The 17,018-nt window shown below is 34.5% G+C and overlaps 1 protein-coding gene across 5 annotated transcripts in view; it reads left to right on the forward strand.

The window, feature by feature from the left end:
* LOC133332360 (microtubule-associated protein Jupiter) overlaps positions 1-17,018 on the forward strand; it is a 201,136-nt gene that overhangs the window by 163,145 nt on the left and 20,973 nt on the right. The gene's annotated exons all lie outside the window — the stretch shown is intronic.

Genomic DNA, 17,018 nt, shown 5'->3' on the forward strand with positions numbered 1-17,018 from the left:
GAACATGTACATACTTTTCAAAGCAGCTACTTGCCAGAATCCAAATATCAAAACTTTTAAATCAAAAAAAAAAAAAAAATCTCCACGTTGGGCGCCATTTTTGTATGAAGGAATAATTTCATGATTTTCTTGAAAACATTTTATCGTAAAGCATTTCTTTCCACTCACATGAGACTTTATCATGTTTATTATTAAATATATTATATATCAAGTCCCGTACTTATTAATTTCCCCATACTTATTAATTTCCCCAGCTTGGACGCCAATTTCCCACTTTAGGCGCCATATTTAATTTTAGTGTAATATATTTTTCAGTGGTTTAAATTTAAATTTGTTTCTAGAGTAGATTTTGACAATAAATTTTAATATCACAAATATTTTACATGGAAGAAACCATAGAGGAAAGTTTTAAAGCAGAAATAAAATATTTTTTCACGTTGGGCGCCAATTCAAAATTAGTTCATAAATATTCAAATTTATTTCCTTTCACTCAGTTACAATAATGTAATTCTTTAGTGAAAGTCTTTTAAATAAAATTTTTATCACATTCGGCGCCATTTTTTAATTAATCGGATAATATTAAAAAATATGAGGAGATTTAAAAAAATCAAATTTGAAGGTCATTGAATAAACCAACCGACTGTCTTTCTATTCGAAAATAAGTGACATTATTTCAAGACTTATTTTATATTTCCTTTCCGCCTCTCTTGTTATACTCTTCCCTTGTTTACTCTATCTTTCCCTTCTATTTTTTCTAGTCCTATTGCTCTGGGAAGCACCCACATGATCGTCTCCAATTTCATTTCCTGGACAATTTATATTTTTTCTGTCTTTTGATTTCTTCCTCACTCTCTGCCTCTTTCTCTTCGTCGTTGCCTTTCTCACTTTCGAAAAAAAAATGATTTACCATAAATCTCCATCCAATTAAGTTTTCAAAATATTAAACAAATATTTAGACTTTTGTGTTGTTGTGGTTCGTCGATCATAAAACCAATTTTATCCTGCTGCTGGCTGGTTGGCTTATGAGCGCCAGTCTTTGGTTTTATAACCACCAATAATCAATGATAAATGGATCTCTAATGGTGAATAAAGTACAAATAAATTTCAAAACAAATAACCGCTGGTTAATTTGCAATCAAAACTCAATAACTTTGTTTTTATTTTAACTGGGCAAATTTTTGAGCAGCTGCTGGTTTGGTTGTTAGCTCTGCTTAGGTTTTCAATGCCATAATTTAGAGTTGGCATTTTTTTCATTTGGTTTTGGGACTAAATTGAGATGCTGATCCGGGAAAAAATATTTGAAATTTGAATGTTAATCAAGGTATTAAGACAAGCAATAACGGCAGCAGCAACATTTTTTCAAACACTCCAGCTTTTTGTGGGTATGACAAGCTTACCAGCCAACTAGCTGGATGGCTGGCTTGGCTGGCCAGTCATGCATGAATTCATCTATGCATATTGGCAAATTGTTAACCTTAGGCGATAAATTCCTTGACATTGGCTGACAATGTGTGTCTGTCTGTCCATCCGTGTCTGTCTTTTTAAAAGCAAAACTGGCCGTCTTTAACAGACTCCTTTAAACTTCCAACAAGCTTCTCACATAAAAATCGAAAGTAATTAATCTGAAAAACCCATGACAAAGTTGGCGGGAGAAGGAGGTTGGAAAAATCTAAGCTATCTGTTGAGGGGGCCCTGGAGTCGATTTGAACATTGTTAGTCTACCACACAACTTCATTATAACCGGCAAACGCCCACATATTGTCATCGTGTTTATGTGTGTGGAGTCCAAGTCGAAGTCCGACCAGACAGACAGGCAATGAATGTTGCCACCAACAGGCAACAAGAAATTAACTTAACTGCCTTAACAAGAAAATTTTCCAATTATTAACTTCGAGCAGCCACAGCAGCAGATCATTGTCTAGTTGGCTTCCTCATCCTCCTGCTAACCTTAGCCGAGGTTGCTTGTTGTGGTTAGTCTCCTATCATCATCGTCGTCATCAAGACTGTGTGGTAACTCCCTCACATGTATGCTCGGATATGGGCTTGTTTCTTCGCCATCCTCATGCAGATCTTGTAAATTTCCCAACCACACACCGACCGGGAAGATCAATTCAGCCCCAGTATTCATTCATAACCAACCACACCACAACAAATTATAGACATAGTGAGCTCCAGAAGTTGTGTAGTAGAGGCTGCCAACCACAACCATTATACTTGTTGTACGTCGTTCAAAATCATGTTGTGGCTGCTGTTGCAGCTTGTTGTGATTATGGCAGACGACGATGATGATGGAGGAGGCCATGGCCGGCCAATTGATCGACCATATAATTTGATGCACTGCAAAATCCACCCATTACAAACAAAATCACTTGGTGGTGCTTAATGGTAAAGGCCAGCCGATCATCAATGGCCGGTCGGCTGGCTGGATGAGTCAATTGATGATGTCGATGGTGGAGGATTTATATTTGGCGAAATTGGTGAAATTTATTAAAAGTCAAATATGGTTTATGATGAGTCTGTTTGAAGATTGGATTACAGTAATTTCCAAACATCTACCTCCCTCCCCACCCCTACCAAAACGAGAAAATCCCATGGTTGAGGAGATTATCTAATATCCAATGCGCGATATTCGATATTGATGAAAATTTATGGGAGTTTTGTGCGGAATTTGGTAAAGAAAGTTATTGGGAAAATGAAAATTTTTTAATTTAACTCAATTCAGCTGAGGAAAATTGTATTTTTCGCTAATTTAGCAAGAAGATTTCATATAAAAATCACAATTCAGCTTAGCTGAATTCGCAAATTTTCATTCTTAATTGCAGATTTCCCACCGGAAACCTTATTCAGCCAAGCTGAATTGCAGATTTCCTATCAGAAACCTTATTCAGTCAGGCTGAATTGAAGACTTCTTATAAAAAACCTTATTCAGTCTGGCTGAATTGCAGATTTCCTATGGAAACCTCTATTCAGCCAAGCTGAATTGCACATTTCCCATAGGAAACCTTATTCCCCCTGGCTGCATTGTACATTTCCCATCGGAAACCTTATTCAGCCAGGCTGAATTGCAGATTTCCCATCGGAAACCTCATTCAGCCAGGCTGAATTACAGATTCCCCATCGGAAACATTATTTAGCCAAGCTGAAAAGAAGATTTCATATGGAAACCTCTATTCAGCCATTTTGAATATAAGATTTCCTATGGAAACCTTCATTTAGCCAGACTGAATGAATGATTTTCTATGGAAACCTCTATTCAGCCAGGCTGAATTGTAAATTTTCTATGGAAACCTCTATTCAGCCAGGCTGAATTGCAGATTTCCTAATGAAACCTCTATTCAGTCATGCTGAATTTCAGATTTCCTACAGAAACCTCTATTCAGCCTTGCTGTATTGCAGATTTCGTATCAGAAAGCTTATTCAGCCGAGCTGAATTACAGATTTCCTAAGGTCCAGCTGAATTGATGTTTACCTATATTCAGATACATTTTTTTCTCCCACAAAATCTTCCAAATCTTTTGTTACAAAATTCCTTTGAAATTGTTAACATTTTTATTAAAATTTCTCAGCGAATCTTTATCGGGAGATTGTTAGAGATTTGTACCAAAAATTGTTACAATGCCAAAAAACAACAATTATTGCCTGTATTAGGATTTTTACATTATTACTGTAATAACAGCAATAACTACAACAACAACTCTGTATAATCTCCTAACATTTGCTGCTGCCTAGTTAGTACAACAAATGAAAGTCGTCCTCCAACCTCCATGTGAATTTGCCACAATCCTCTCGATCATCGGACCAACAGATGTGCGGAGGATCGAAGACCATCATCTGCACAAGTGTAGAAGCTTACAAATAATCTTTTTGCACTAAAAAGGCTTTACATAAATGTCTTGCTGTTGTTGTTGTCGTGTTGGTTTTGTTGCAACCATTAATCAATGTTATTTTGTACGACTCTGTCGATAGGCCAACACACAACACAACATCTTCGGCAGCAAGGAAGAGTCTGCGTTTTCGTTTAAATAACCACAAAATGGTCTTAAAGCCATTAGGAAATTTATTGGTGAGAGAGGAGTGAGAGAGAAAAGGGTACTGGAGGTTGTCGTAGTCAAATGTATGGACTTAGCTAATGGGCTTGGAAACGCAACAAACAAAGCACAACATTTGCTGTTAGTTTGACTCAATTTAAACATAATTTGCCTACATTGTCTTCATGGGATTTAGAGAGAGGGTGGTGTGGAAAGGTTGGTAGTCCCAGGGAACCATTTCCCTGTTTTACAATTTTAATACCCTGCATACATCCTTAAAACGGTTCTTGAGCTTTTTTGGCAAATATAGGAGTTTACGACAAAATGCCATAAACGTCGCAAACCTGTATAAACATATTAAGTGATAAAAATCGATATAGGAACAAAGTTTAAGTATGAAAATAATAAAAATTACGAATTTTGGAGTTTTTGACAAAGTGTCGTAAACGTCACAAATGAGAATAAAACCTCTTAAATGTTAAAAATCGTTTTTAGAATCAAGTTTTATCATGAAAATGATTCAAACGACGAATTTTGGAGTTTACGACAACATGTCGTTAACGTCAAAAGCTTGTATAAAATGTATTAAATTTACTATTTCGATGCCATAAAGGGGATATTGCTTTGTAATCATTATTTTGATGTAAAAAATTACAATTTGGTAATTTTTCGAGATTTTGACAAAATGTCGTAAATGTCATAAATCTGTAAAAAAAGTATTAAATATTAAAAATTTATATTTTAACAACGTTTTATCATGAGAATTGTTTAAATAACAAATTTTGGTATTTACGACAATATGTAGTAAATGTCATAAACTGGTATGAAACGCATTAAATGGTGGAATATGTAAAATTTAAACATAATATTGTTTAAAAATTTATATAACAACAAAGTTTTATCATGAGAATTGATCAAATAACAAATTTTGCCATTTACGACAATATGTAGTAAACGTCAAAAACTTGTATAAAACGTATTAAATGGTGGAATATGTAAAATTTAGATATATAATATTATTTAAACTATTTTTTATCATGAAAATATCCAATTAATGATTTTTTTAGTATGTAGCAAACGTCTTAAATTTGTAGAAAACTTATTACATGGCGAAATAAGTCGAATTTAGATTTTTTAATGATAAAAATTATGTATTATACTATATACATAATTTTTATCATTATAATAGCTTTAACAATTAATTTTCGAGTTTACGTCAACATGTCGTAAATGTCACAAACATGTATAAAATATATTAAATGACAAATACTTTAGAAATAAGAATATGAAAACGTTTAGATACTTAGGTTCTGTTTATATGTAATATTTTTAGTAATGTCATAAATGTCATATACCTGTATAAAAATGTAGAAAACCTATACAACTATTTAAAAATTATTAAATATGTTCACATTTTTGTTTCTATTTGTTTTCTGGTCATGATTTTAATTTAAAAGAATAACTTTTTTGAGTTTTAGACCAAACGTCGTAAATGTCAAAAAACGTCAAAAATCTCAAATTTGTAATTTGTTTTACTTCTAAAGTATCGTGTAGTATCTCAAAATGCCTTTTATCAAGTTTTTTTGAGTTTTTGACAAAATGTTGCAAATGTCAAGAATGTATAAATCAATGAAAAATATATTTCTTCGCCTTTAAATAATTTTCTATGGGCACCGAAAGGATTCTAAAGAGGGTGTACAATTTTGGTTTTATGTAAAAATATTCCACATTTGGATTTTTTACGTTTACGACAAAATGTTGTAAATGTCAAAAAGCAAAAAAGAAAACTCTTTTTAGACTTCAAAATATCCAAAATGAACTAAAAATGTATGATTTGTACGATGTTTTGACTTTTTGACAAAATGTAGTAAATGTCGAAAACTTCAAAACTAAGTGCAAAAAATTAAATTTTAATTTACAGAGCTTTCTATCAACCCCTTCAATGTTTTTTATTATGTTTTATTCTTTATTTGACATTTTCACCATTGTGTCGAAAATTGTTTTATAACTTTTTTAGGGGACAAATACAATTTTGGGGATATTTTGGGTCATTTGCTTTTCCCCATAAAATCAGGGGAAATTCACTCAAGTTTTCCCTTTTTCTTGCCTTTAATAAAATATCTGAAAAATATGTAATTTTATGTGTCAAAAATGTATTTCGCACTTCAATATCCCTTTCACTTCGCTGGCTATAAAAGTAAATATTTTTAAATTTTCATTTTCCCATAAATTGTCAAACCAAATCCCCATATTTTCCCCACTTTTCCCCCTCTATCACACTCTCTCTTTTCTTATAATTTATGTATTAACCCCCCCTTTTTTTTGCATAGCATCATTTGATCTTTTCATCTTCCCAGACATATAAATTTGTAAACAAAAAATTGTAGTGAAAATTTCAACAAGTTGGTAGCCCGAACCTCCTTCTGTGTATGATCTGATCATCTGCTGTTGCAACAGCAATGGAAATTTTGTTCAACATCTATCTCTCAAAAAGTACAACAGCAACAGCAGCCGATACATGGGCCAAACATTTATTGCCCGGCAGTGTCGGTGTCATCTCCAGCCACCACCGAATGACACCATAATGTTCCTTTACTGCTGATACTGCATCTTCGTCTTTGAGTGTGTGTGAAGATGTTGGTTGGACGGACCAAAAACCGTTTAGTGCCATGTCAAGTGATGTATCTTTTGGAGGCACTTTATTTCGATGTTGTTGCTTTTGTTGCACACTCACTTCAATGGAAGAGCTTTTTTCTTCATCTTCTTCCCAGTGTTGTAAATGGTGTACCTCCAGTGTTGTTCCTTGTTGTTGGCATTGTAATGATATGCAAACGAAAAAAGGCCATGAGGATCGTACCATAACCCAAACCTTGCTGGAAGAGGTAGAAGAAGAAGCAGCAACAACAGCAAGTGTTAAAACAACAGTTTAGTGTAAATATATATGTGACAAGTTTTTGTTTCCCTCGATCTTCATCATTGTCATCGAGCTCCTCTCCAGTGTGTTAGGCTTTTAGTAGCATTATGGTTACTGTAGTCTTTCCTTGTTGTTGTCGTCGTCTTTGGTAGCTTCCATAGATTTATCTTTAGGTTGATTTTTTTTCTTCTTCCATTTCTTCTTTGGTCGCTTCAGCCGACCTCCATTTAAATATCGTTGACAATGAGAGTAGAGTTGACTATTGTTGTTGTTTCTGTTGTCCCATAATAATGGTGGTAAACATTTTTTTCCGATTCCTTGTCATGACACCTAACTCAGAGTAGCAGCGGCGGTAGTAGAGGTGCCGATGTTTTCGCACCCATTGACAACAATACTGATGGTGCTGAGAGATACATCCATTTCCAAATGATGGTGGAGGTGCTACTCCTGCTGATCACCTACCAGCGATACATTTGTTGTTTTGACTTGACAAACAAACAAAAAATTTAACACAAATTTGAATTTGGTTCCGCCGAGCGTTCCACTCTTTAGCAAAGTAGGCATTTTATGTTGGGCAGCCAGCCAAGCCATAAACTCGCTTTTGAAAACTTGCGATCATTTTACGTTAATGATTCAATTTGTGCAGCCATGAAACTTCTCGGCTATTGACAAAATAATGGTCTGTTATAAACGCTGACATTGATTTATAACCTTGACGGTGAGCATTCGACTTGAATGCTACGTAAATTTGTTAAAATGTAACATAAATTTACCATCTAATGGGGTGATATGATCCGAAGAAGTCAATTTGCAACAATGGAACCCTTAAAAATCACAGATTTACTGTTAAATATTAAATTCAGCTAAGCTGAATTAGAGTTTTCGCATTGAAACTCTAGTTCAGTAAAGTTAAATTACAGATTTTCTATAGAAACACCAATTCAGCTGCTAAATGGTGTTTCTATAGAAATTCAGCTGCTATTCAGCCAGGCTGAATTGCAGATTTCCTATGGAAACCTCTATTCAGCCTGGCTGAATTGAAAATTCCCTATGGAAACCTCTATTCAGCCAAGCTGAATTGAAGATTTCCTATGGAAACCTCTATTCAGACAAGCTGAATAGCAGATTTCCTATGAAAACCTATATTCAGCCAGGCTGAATTGCAGATTTTCTATGAAAACCTATATTCAGCCAGGCTGAATTGCAGATTTCTTATGGAAACCTCTATTAAGCCAGGCTGAATTGCAGATTTCCTATGGAAACCTCTATTCAGCCAGGCTGAATTGCAGATTTCCTATGGAAACCTCTATTCAGCCAGGCTGAATTGCAGATTTCCTATGGAAACCTCTATTCAGCCAGGCTGAATTGCAGATTCGCTATGGAAACCTCTATTCAGCCAGGCTGGGATGACCTTTTTCGAAAGCTTCTCTTTTGAATTTCCGATGCGAAATCAAGCGTGTTAGTGAAAGTTTTCTTCTGTCGAATGAAAAATAGTTTTTCAATTTTGAAAACAAATTTGTTTTTGTTGTGTTCAAATAAAACGGAAATTGGGGAAAAGCCTCTCTCACAAAACTTAATGAAATGTGAAAAATCACAAATGCATAAAACCCTAACCGAACTTCAATGTTTTTCTGAAAAAAAAACTCCCAAATTTTGACAATAAAACAGTCAGTCAGTCATACGGCGGACAGCAGACATCAAATGGAAATGCATGCTAAGATTGATGGATAAACTCATGGACAGATAATAGAAAGATAGAGAGAGTACATCTGGCTGTCCGTCCGTCTGCATGTCTAGTTTTAGAGCAATGAACATAAAGTTGATGTAAATGGCCCTGCTGCTGCTGCCGCCGTTGTTGCCAATCAAGCATTACTTTGGAACACGACCACCTCATCATCATCGCCGTCATGAAAGGCAATTCCAAATCGTCGGTAGAGAGTCAATATTTTTTCTGGTTAAACGCCATAAAAATGCAGGCACTAAATAGCGTTAAATTACAATTCTAATAAAAAACAACAAAAAGTCCAAAAAATCATAAAGGCGGCGCAGGGTATGTATTTTTCCCAACTCCATTGAGCAGCAACCAAAAAAAAAACTGCAGATATGACAAAAAACGAATTAAAAACCGTGACCCAGCTATGATTGTAACCATAACTGTTTCGGTTTTTTTTTTGTATGGTCATTGTTATGTTTTCCCCCTTCAAATAATAAAAGAGGGGTGGAGAAGGGTCCCAGGGTGCGGAAATGAATTCCATACCACACAACAAAAATTGTTGATTGCCATTGCAAATGCAACATGTGTTCGACCAAGTAGTACTTCTAGTGCCACTCGTGCCTTGCAATCGAAACCCCTTCCCTCCCATAACATGGGTTGGGGAGAGAGGAAGGTAAGTGGTAAAAGCCAACAACAAATGGTCTACTAAACCATTATCATGGACAATTTAGTAAACAACAAAACGAAACTGACACGACAACGGCAACGACGACGACGACGATCATTGAAATCTAGACTCTTCCTGATCTCGTGTTACCCGAAAATAACAGGTGCAGCAAAATATTGTTTTGTTGTTGCTGGCCATGGCTATGGCTCATAAATGCCGATATCACATTCTACGATTAACAATGGCATTAATATGGGCGCATAAATGTTTGACTATTCAGCATTTTTTTTTCAAATTCAATATTTGAAAGTTTATTTTTTTGTGGTTATTCAAATTCTCACATGGGAACCTCATGGATAGAATAGAGACACCTTAAAAATCTATATGTATGTTCTGTGTGTATATGAATTCCGAAAGAAATCTGCAATTCAACCCAGATGAATAGAAGTTTAATTCTGCCTGGCTGAATAGAGGTTTCAATAGGAAATCTTTAATTCAGCCTTGCTGAATTAAGGTTTCCGTAGGAAATCTGTAATTTGGCTTGGCTGAATAGAGGTTTCTAAAAGAAATCTTTAATTCAGCCTTGCTAAATAAAGGTTTCTATAGGAAATCTTTAATTCAACCTGGCTGAATAGAGGGTTTCATTAGAAATCATTAATTCAGCCTAGCTGAATAAAAGTTTCCATTGCATTTCCATAATTCAGCCTGACTGAAAAGAGGTTTTTATAGAAAATGTACAATTCAGCCAGGCTATATAGAGGTTTCCATGGGAAATCTATAATTTTGCCAGGCTGAATTGAAGTTTTCTATAAGAAATCTGCAATTCAAAACATTAAAATTGCATTAGTGCCACGCTTATCCCCTTATACATCATTTATTAATATATCCACAATTAGTGACAAAAATAATTAATATTTTTATTTCACTCATAGCCATTCCTAATAAATTGCTTTTAACCAGGTCAATACCATACTGAAACAAAAAGTTGAATAAACCCATGTGATAATTTTTAATTTAATGACAACAAATTTATAATAGATTTTATTGTTTTGTTTGCAACAAATCACTGAAGGGTGACCGACCGGTCACAACCACAACATAGGATCGACGACAACAAATTGTTTTACTACACAATTTAAAATAATTACTCTTACGTGTGTATAAATAAATAAAACAAACTTAACCCCAGAGAGTGATTATGAGAGTTATCAATCAGCAGCTGTAATTATTTGTTTTTATTGTTTATGTGACAATTGTCCGGCCTCAATATTATAATAAAATATAAAAACAAAAAGCTCCTCATGTAGGCAATTTGTAATGTGACATTGTTATTAACTTTAATTTATATCAAGATGGCAACATTTTACGCATATGAATTTCAATAGAGAATTTAGATATTAGGTGGTCCACACATAGCTGATAATGGATACATATACAAAGTACAAAAAATATTTTTAATTTATTTTTCACTATTCCATTTTGTCTAATTTTAAAAATTTAAATTTTTCTTGCTACGAAAAAATTAATTAAAACGTATTAATCCATTTCAAATCACGTCCATTATTTTCAAGATTAAGAGAGAGGCAGAGAGAAGAGTAAAACAGCCAAAGTAAACAATTAATTTAATAAATTTACTTCTATCATCAAAACAGTATATTTTCCATAAATTTTCATTACATTGCCATGCCAAGTCATGGCATTTTTTTCTGTAGGAAATTTTCTTTATGTCCTCCACTGACATTCAGGTGTAATAACGATAAACGGCTGGCTGGGAAGGAAATGTGAATGGATGAATGAAGAAAATGAAAAAAACAACAACAACGGCAATAACAACTCTCTTTTTAACACACTTCACTAAATAGTTCAAATGAAATATGACAATGAAAAACGAACACAAAGACCCGTGGAAACACTCCTCTCTTTACTTCCTTTGCCATCACGTATCACAGTTACAACTCCAAGCCTCCAAACTAACCGCACCAGGAAAGTGGTGGCGCGTCAGCCACTCATCTGTAACAAGTGGAGTTTATTTTTTGTGAAACTAGTAAAATTTATTGACATTCAGCATACAAATCGATAAAAATGAATCCACTACCCCCCCCTCCCCCTCTTTCCCCTCTTCCAGTAATAAACCTCTAAAATGAAATCACCAGAAATGTTAGCTCCACCTGTTGTGTTGTGTGTGCCTGCCACAGATTTTGTGGCATGATCCAGCCGACAAAGATAACGAGATAGTAAATTTGGGTTTTTGCTTTGCTGCTGATATTTTTATGATGACCACACGACGCCGACGATGACGTCGATTGGAATTCCAATCGATGATAAACATAAAAAATCGTTTTAACTGTCAAAAGGAAAAAAATAACAACAACAAGAAAAACTAAGGACAAACTTCGAGGAATCAAAAAAAAAACTAAATTTGAAGAAAAACTAAAACCGAATGATGTTTAGCTATGGAAAATTTTATTCAGCCACACTGAATTGCGAATTTCCTATGGAGACCATAATTCAGACTGGTGGAATTACAGATCACCTCTTGAAACTATTATTCAGTCATTCTGAACTGCAAATTTCCTATGGAAACATCTATTCAGCCAAGCTGAATTGATTTTGCTGATTTTCTAATGAAATCTATATTCAATTGTAGATTTCCTATGGAAATCGCTATTCAGCCTGACTGAATTGTATATTTCCTATGGAAAACTTTATTTAGCCTGGATGAATAGCAAATTTCCTATGGAAACCTCTATTCAGCCAGGCTTAGTAGCAAATTTCCAATGGAAACCTGTATTCAGCCAGACTGAATAGTATATTTCCTATGGTAACCTCTATTCTGCCAGGCTGAATTGCAAATTTCCTATGGAAACGTCTATTCAGCCGGGCTGAATTGTAGATTTCCTATGGAAACCTCTATTCAGCCGGGCTGAATTGTAGATTTCCTATGGAAACCTCTATTCAGCCGGGCTGAATTGTAGATTTCCTATGGAAACATCTATTCAGCTAGGCTGAATTGAAGATTTTTTAAGGAAACTTCTATTCAGCGGGTCTGGATTGCTGATTTCCTAATGAAACCTCTATTCAGCCAGACTGAATTGCAGATTTCCTATGGAAACCTCTATTCAACCGGGCTGAATTGTACATTTCCTATGGAAACCTCTATTCAGCCGGGCTGAATTGTAGATTTCCTTTGGAAACCTCTATTCAGGCGGGCTAAATTGTAGATTTCCTATGGAAACGTCTATTCAGCCGGGCTGAATTGTAGATTTCCTATGGAAACCTCTATTCAGCCGGGCTGAATTGTAGATTTCCTTTGGAAACCTCTATTCAGCCAGGCTGAATAGCAAATTTCCTATGGAAATCTCTATTCAGCCAGGCTGAATAGCAAATTTCCTATGGAAATCTCTATTCAGCCAGGCTGAATAGCAAATTTCCTATGGAAATCTCTATTCAGCCAGGCTGAATAGCAAATTTCCTATGGAAATCTCTATTCAGCCAGGCTGAATAGCAAATTTCCTATGGAAATCTCTATTCAGCCAGGCTGAATAGCAAATTTCCGATGGAAATCTCTATTCAGCCAGGCTGAATAGCAAATTTCCTATGGAAATCTCTATTCAGCCAGGCTGAATAGCAAATTTCCTATGGAAATCTATTCAGCCAGGCTGAATAGCAAATTTCCTATGGAAATCTATTCAGCCAGGCTGAATAGCAAATTTTCTATGGAAATCTCTATTCAGCCAGGCTGAATAGCAAATTTCCTATGGAAATCTCTATTCAGCCAGGCTGAATAGCAAATTTCCTATGGAAATCTCTATTCAGCCAGGCTGAATAGCAAATTTCCTATGGAAATCTCTATTCAGCCAGGCTGAATAGCAAATTTCCTATGGAAATCTCTATTCAGCCAGGCTGAATAGCAAATTTCCTATGGAAATCTCTATTCAGCCAGGCTGAATAGCAAATTTCCTATGGAAATCTATTCAGCCAGGCTGAATAGCAAATTTTCTATGGAAATCTCTATTCAGCCAGGCTGAATAGCAAATTTCCTATGGAAATCTCTATTCAGCCAGGCTGAATAGCAAATTTCCTATGGAAACATCTATTCAGCTAGGCTGAATTGAAGATTTTTTAAGGAAACTTCTATTCAGCGGGTCTGGATTGCTGATTTCCTAATGAAACCTCTATTCAGCCAGACTGAATTGCAGATTTCCTATGGAAACCTCTATTCAACCGGGCTGAATTGTAGATTTCCTATGGAAACCTCTATTCAGCCAAGCTGAATTGCAGATTTCCTATGGAAACCTCTGTTCAGCCAAGCTGAATTGTAGATTTCCTATGGAAACGTCTATTCAGCCGGGCTGAATTGTAGATTTCCTATGGGAACGTCTATTCAGCCGGGCTGAATTGTAGATTTCCTATGGAAACCTCTATTCAGCCGGGCTGAAATGTAGATTTCCTTTGGAAACCTCTATTCAGAAAGGTTAAATTGCAGAAACTCCCCTGGAAAACTATTCAGCCAGGCTGAATTGCAGATTTCCTGTGGAAAACTCTAAGAATTTTAGAAATAGTTTTCTTCAATTTCTTTCCGTTGATTCTCTTGTGCTAATTTTTGCATGCCACTGCTGCTCTGTGCATGCACTGAAGCGGCGAATTCGTTTTTTGGTCTTTTCCGTATTACTGTAATCGTTGTTTGTTCCAGTTGTCTTCGTCTTCGTCGAAATGAAACAAACAAAACAGAACAAAATCTTTACAACATTAAAATGGCTTCAGCTTTGGATTTAAGATGTAATTTACACGTTGCAACAAAAAAAAAAAATACGGCAGACTAATTAGAGTTGTTGTATGTTGCATCGATTCATGTTCGAATGAACTTTTCTGGGGTTCAGTCGCTCCACCTATGTGTGTATGATTGTTAAAATCGCCTGTTTTGTTTGGGTTATATATTTTTCTCTCTACGCTTTGGAAATTATGGTAATTTTTTTCCATTCTTCTTCCCCTTTGTTTTCAGGGAAGAAGAAGAAAATTTCCCTTTTAAAGAATATAAGAGAAGCCTTTGGTGTTTAATTCTGCCAGACATTAACACTTGAGACATGTTGGATAGGAAATGGGGCGAACTCAATCAATTATTGTAATATGAGGGGATTGGAAGTTCAAAGGGATTTTTCAACGATTTTAAACATACATCTTTTATATATAAAACATACATATACATATAAATAAAATTTATTTTCATATATTCTAATACATTTTCTTTTTCCTTCTCTCTTTTTAGGTAAGTTTTGAAACAAAAAATTACACCTTTGCTAATAAGGCGAGAACTGTAAGTAAGAGAATACAATTTTATAAGAAAAAAGGAGTAAAGAAATTGGCAGCGAGTATCACTGTTTAAATTCTAAAAACTCTGCCAAACACCTTCGTCATCATAAAATAGTGTTGGAGTTACTTTTGGCCCTGAGGTGCAATTTGAGGAAAATTGTTAATATTTTTTTAATAAAAATCTCAAATATCTTCGATATCATCAATTTGTGTTGGAATTAATATTCGTTCTGTGTTTAAAGAACCTAATGTAAATTCAAACACTAGGTTCTTTATATTCGGACCCCAAAATTAATTTCAACACCATTTAGTGATGAAAGCCACATTTTATATTAAAATATTCAAAACATAGATTCCTTGTATCTGATTAGATAAACTTCTGGTAATTCTTAACCTCAATTTGAATTTACACTTAAGAAAAGTTTTTATTTTCATTGTTTTTGGCTTTGTTACACCTTTTGTAATACTTGCTGCAAATGATACCGTAAATTACCGACCAACTTTTTCCACCATAGGCTTTCTTTTGTTTTTTTGCCTCCTAGCTGCAGTTACAGCTGCTGCTGTTGCTACTTTTGCTCCCATATGCAAATCTATTTTTTCCCATGGCACATTTCTCAGTTTTGTTTCTTTGTTGTTATTTTTCTGTTTTATTTTTGGAGCAAAAATAAAAGCCTTGTGTAAATGATGTGTTAATTTGCAAATTGAAAGTTTTGCTATGAATAATAAATGAGTTTTGTTTTAACTAGGCGAATACAAATGCGGAGTTGTTGTACATAGCAACACTTGTATGAATGTATGGGACGATGATCCCAAACACAATATTCAATTTTTTTCACACGGTCCATTAGTGGGAAAAGAAGAATGGAGGTTTTCATATATTTCAATTTCATGGCGAATTTCAATGACAAATTTTGGCCTCAGTAAAAATTTTGCATCACAGGTTATGGATCAACAGAGAAATTTCGGTTGATGATTCAGTTCAGTTGAAAATTCGATTTCTAAACACTGAAAAATATTTCAGGTGATAATCGTATAGTTTGTTGTTATTGTGATTGAAATATAAAAGATTTGAATCATTATAGTTAGGTTCACATTTTTTCTATGAGATTAAATTTCAAAATAAGTCTCGAGAATCCGTAGAAACATTTTTTTTGTTTCTATTTTTTAATAAATTTTGTCCAATAAATTTTCCAGCAAATTAGGTCAATTTAGGAAGCTGAATTTTGTTCTTGCTTAAGACCAGGGTGTGCAAAAATTCGCTCGCGAATAATTCAAAATACATTCTTTTCGTTTTGTGCTCATTTTAAGAATGAATTTATGGCGATAAATTCTTTACCAAACGAACATTCGCCAATGAATGTTCACACAACCATAACAAACGAGTGAGAACACACAAAAACGATCGTTCGTTTCGTTTCGTTTCGTTTGGTGGTTGAAATTCTTTCTGACATTCTCTCACGAATGAAAACAAACATTCCCGAATTCTCGCGAATGCTCAAAACGTCAACAAGAACACCAACAACAAACGTTTGTGAACTCAATAGTTGTTGGACATGTGTTTTTTTATTCCACACCAGTCGGTTCTCACGTATTTGTCTTTGTGTTTGTGTCAATGGATTTTCAGTTGGTTCAGTTGAATGTGTGTGAGTTTAACAGTGCTCGCGAGCATTCGCGAACTTTTGTTTTTTGAGTTTTTCAAAATAATGTTCTTCAGCTAGGAATGCTCGCGAATGAATGAATCGACGACGCTTGCAGTGAAGTTTTATCGTTCGGGAATTTTTCGTACAATGCGAAAATTCGCGAGAGATTGCAAATGCTTGTTCATTCATTGTAACTTTATCATTCGCGATAAATTGAAAACATTCGAATTCTCGCGCGTGAGCATTCGTGAGAAAGAGCGTAAAAATACGCTCATTGTTCGCACTCTGTAATTTAGTTTTTATAAAAAATTAAATTTGGTCGAATTTAATGGCTGGGCGGGCAACTGTTGGTCGATTTTTTGTTATTTTTTATTGATTATTTTTTGAAGGAAAAAATTGAATTTTTGGACGGCCAAAATTACATTTTTATACAGAATAACGTACCAAAAAAAAAAATGGGCAATTTTTAGTAATTTTTGGTCGGTTCTTGATTTGGCCACATTTTCTTAATATTGTCCAGTTAATTCATTTTGATGTATTAATGCATATTAATACGAATTTATAAAATTGTTAGCAAAAAAAGCAAAAAATAATTTTTTGTTGCAAAAAAAATTGTTTGGTCGGATTTTGATATTCGGAAATTTTTTTTTTCAAAAATGTATTTTTTATTACATTTGTATCTGATTATGTTTTTATTAAATTTTTGAGCAAAAATAAAATTATTTCTATCGTTTTTTTTTTTTGT

This window comes from Musca vetustissima, unplaced genomic scaffold, assembly GCF_032173495.1.
Source record: "Musca vetustissima isolate MV318-11 ecotype Yass unplaced genomic scaffold, APGP_CSIRO_Mvet_v1 utg4395, whole genome shotgun sequence".
Lineage (NCBI taxonomy): Eukaryota > Metazoa > Arthropoda > Insecta > Diptera > Muscidae > Musca > Musca vetustissima.